Source organism: Pristiophorus japonicus, chromosome 2, assembly GCF_044704955.1.
Source record: "Pristiophorus japonicus isolate sPriJap1 chromosome 2, sPriJap1.hap1, whole genome shotgun sequence".
NCBI lineage: Eukaryota > Metazoa > Chordata > Chondrichthyes > Pristiophoridae > Pristiophorus > Pristiophorus japonicus.
In genome coordinates, this window is record NC_091978.1 from 46726306 (window position 1) to 46729991 (window position 3686).

General features: G+C 49.6%; 1 non-coding gene across 1 annotated transcript; it reads left to right on the forward strand.

Annotated features, from left to right (window-relative positions):
- Positions 1 to 3006: 3006 nt before the first annotated feature.
- On the forward strand, positions 3007 to 3203 carry LOC139252017 (U2 spliceosomal RNA). The gene has a single exon (XR_011591438.1). It is a non-coding gene; the product is annotated as a U2 spliceosomal RNA (small nuclear RNA).
- Positions 3204 to 3686: the final 483 nt, after the last annotated feature.

Consider the following 3686-nt stretch of genomic DNA (forward strand, 5'->3'; position numbering starts at 1 on the left):
GATTGAGAACTGGTTGTCAGACAGCAAGCAAAGAGTAGGAGTAAGTGGGGACTTTTCAGAATGGCAGGCAGTGACTAGTGGGGTACCGCAAGGTTCTGTGCTGGGACCCCAGCTGTTTACATTGTACATTAATGATTTAGACGAGGGGATTAAATGTAGTATCTCCAAATTTGCGGATGACACTGAGTTGGGTGGCAGTGTGAGCTGCGAGGAGGATGCTATGAGGCTGCAGAGTGACTTGGATAGGTTAGGTGAGTGGGCAAATGCATGGCAGATGAAGTATAATGTGGATAAATGTGAGGTTATCCACTTTGGTGGTATAAACAGAGAGACAGACTATTATCTGAATGGCGACAGATTAGGAAAAGGAGAGGTGCAACGAGACCTGGGTGTCATGGTACATCAGTCATTGAAGGTTGGCATGCAGGTACAGCAGGCGATTAAGAAAGCAAATGGCATGTTGGCCTTCATAGCGAGGGGATTTGAGTACAGGGGTAGGGAGGTGTTACTACAGTTGTACAAGGCCTTGGTGAGGCCACACCTGGAGTATTGTGTACAGTTTTGGTCTCCTAACTTGAGGAACAACATTCTTGCTACTGAGGGAGTTCAGCAAAGGTTCACCAGACTGATTTCCGGGATGGCGGGACTGACATATCCAGAAAGACTGGATCAACTGGGCTTGTATTCACTGGAGTTCAGAAGAATGAGACGGGATCTCATAGAAACATTTAAAATTCTGACGGGTTTAGACAGGTTAGATGCAGGAAGAATGTTCCCAATGTTGGGGAAGTCCAGAACCAGGGGTCACAGTCTAAGGATAAGGGGTAAGCCATTTAGGACCGAGATGAGGAGAAACTTCTTCACCCAGAGAGTGGTGAACCTGTGGAATTCTCGACCACAGAAAGTTGTTGAGGCCAATTCACTAAATATATTCAAAAAGGAGTTAGATGTAGTCCTTACTACTCGGGGGATCAAGGGGTATGGTGAGAAAGCAGGAATGGGGTACTGAAGTTGCATGTTCAGCCATGAACTCATTGAATGGCGGTGCAGGCTCGAAGGGCCGAATGGTCTACTCCTGTACCTATTTTCTATGTTTCTATGTTTACCCCAATCCAGTTCGCTGCTCGGCATCTCATGTTGCTCCCTCAACACTTCCCCTCGTGGTCTGGTCGTGGCCATCTTGATTTCAGGTGCTTCACCTCGTGGTGCTGGCGCCATCTTCTTTCTTTCCACGAGGTAGGCTGCGGTGATCCTTTTCTCCCCAGGTTCTGCCACTGAAGCCGGAAATTTACCTTCTACGCCGATCTTCCTTTGGAGTCCTGCCACTTGAGCCCAGAAGGTGAGGACTGGTCATTTGGGTTGCATCATCTCACCGTTGAGTTGTGTGGTCTGTGTCGTCGCCACACAGTCGAGTTGGATGGTAGGATTTTCAGGCCCTGTGATGGATCCAAATTTGGGGCCGTATAGGACGTCGATCGCCGAGGCCTGGAGGCTTTCCCAGCTCCAACAGATTTCGATTTGTTTCATCCATCATCTTCCCAGCAGCGTTGGACCATCACCAGCAACAATCCACAAAGGTAGCTTGTGCATCGTGTCACCGTAGGACACCTGGACATCCATGCTGCCAACAACTGGGATGGTGTCGTTTGTGTAAGTGAGCAGCTTCACCTGGATCAGGAGCATTTTAGGTCATTCGGCAGGATTGTCCCAGAGTTTCTCGAAGGCCGTCTGATTCATCAGCGATTGGCTCGCCCCTGTGTCGAGCTCTATCGAGACTGGAACACCGTTGGTTTCAACTTCCATTTACAACGGGGAACTCTTGGTAGAGCAGGTATACACTCCGTACACCTCTTCCTGGGGCGGAGCTGCCTCCTGGACTCTCTCTTTGTCTTCATCAGCGCTGGAGCCCGGGTGATTGGCCAACTCTTCAGTGACTCAGTGAGTAAAATTTCTTTTACACATTCGCTGGAGATGACCTTTAGTGTTACAGCCTTTGCAAGTTTCGTCTCTGTATCGGCACTGGTGGGCCCCGTGATTTTCTCCACAGCGCCAGCACGGGACTAGCCGGTTGGCCCATGTGGTGGACTCAGGGTTGCGGGTCTCGGGGCAGCAACCTTGCCTCTGAAAGGCGCCATTCGGTTCACTGTACTCCTCGGGTTAAGAGTCCTGGGGGTGAGTCATCATCCTCTTGGAATCGCAGGCCGAGATCATGAATGCCTGGCTCACTTTAATTGCTTTCTGCGGAGTGACCGTAGTGTCCGCAGAGAGCAGCCTGAGGAGGAGGCCCTCGTGGTCGATTCAAACAAAGGTGTCCCTCAGTGCTTCGGTGAGGTGATCGCCAAAATCACATGGTGCAGCCAATCGTCTCAGGTCTGCAGCATATTTTGCAATTTCTTGGCCTTCGGGCCGCCGGTGGGTGTAGAACCGGTGTCTGGCTCTGAGGATGCTCGCTTTAGGTTTGAGCTGTTCCTGTATTATTGTTACGAGCTCCGCATACGTTTTGGTTGTCGTCTTCGCTGGGGCTAGCAGGTCCCTGACAAGGCCGTGGACATTGGGCCCACAACTGCTGAGCAGGAAAGCTCTGCGCTTGTCAGCCAGCGAGGTCGGTGTGTCTCTCGCCTGGTAGTTCGCGATGAAATAGTGTTCGAGCCTTTCCACAAAGGCATCCAATCTTCTCCATCAGCGAGTTGTCGAAAGTTGCTTAGGTTAGCCACGTTGCGCGTGAAAATTCGTAATCTCATCGCCAGTTGTTATATATGTAAGCACTCTAGTAATGACTTCATGAGTTAAGGTATTGCACTTGAACTGTTGTGACCTTAGTCCATTTATCGTAGCTCCCTGAGTGAGGATACAGTGAGGTGAGCTCCCTTTTATACTTGGTTACCTGCAGTGTGCAGATGACCCTTAGGTCTCTACCAGTAGCACCCTCTGATAGTACAGGTATAGTGTTTACAGTGTGAAGATACATTCAGTGGACTAATGTTACTTCATCGCATGGGATTGGTTGCGTGTTCCCGGCCTTTTGGCTAAGATCATGCGTAACTGACCTGACCAGCCACCATGACCTCCGGGTGGTTTCTCCCTGGTCAGGAAGGTATATGCTTGCTTTTTTTGGAAACAGGAGGTGTGTGGGGTGGCTTGACCCATCCACCTCCATGGCACGAACCTGGTATTGCAGTACTTCCAGGAACGGTGCAGTGGCTCTAGGCCTTTTGGCTAAGAGCATTGGCGCAGAGTGATCCTTGGCATGTGCAAGGTGACCTCTGGCGTTTGTGATTTGACAAAGAATTGGAACGATTGGCTACGAATTAAAAAAAAAAAAAAAAAATGTTACTGTACATACATTATACATACACAACATCATGGATGGCTTTATGAGTGAAGGGTCGCCTGTCACTGCTCAACAAGTTAGGACCTGAACCAGCCAGGATCCGATCTTATCGGTTGTAAAATGTTGTGTCCTTAGTGGTGATTGGTCGGCCATTCCCAGGGAAGTGTGTGATGAGACCAAACCTTACAACCGTCGCAAAGATGAACTAGCCATTCAACCTGATTGTTTGCTATGGAGTAATGGTGTTGTTGTGCCCAAGAAAGGCAGGGAGAGATTTGTACGGGATTTACACAGTACCCATTCCGATATTGTGATGATGAAGGCCATTGCCAGGTCTCGCGTTTGGTGGTCTGGC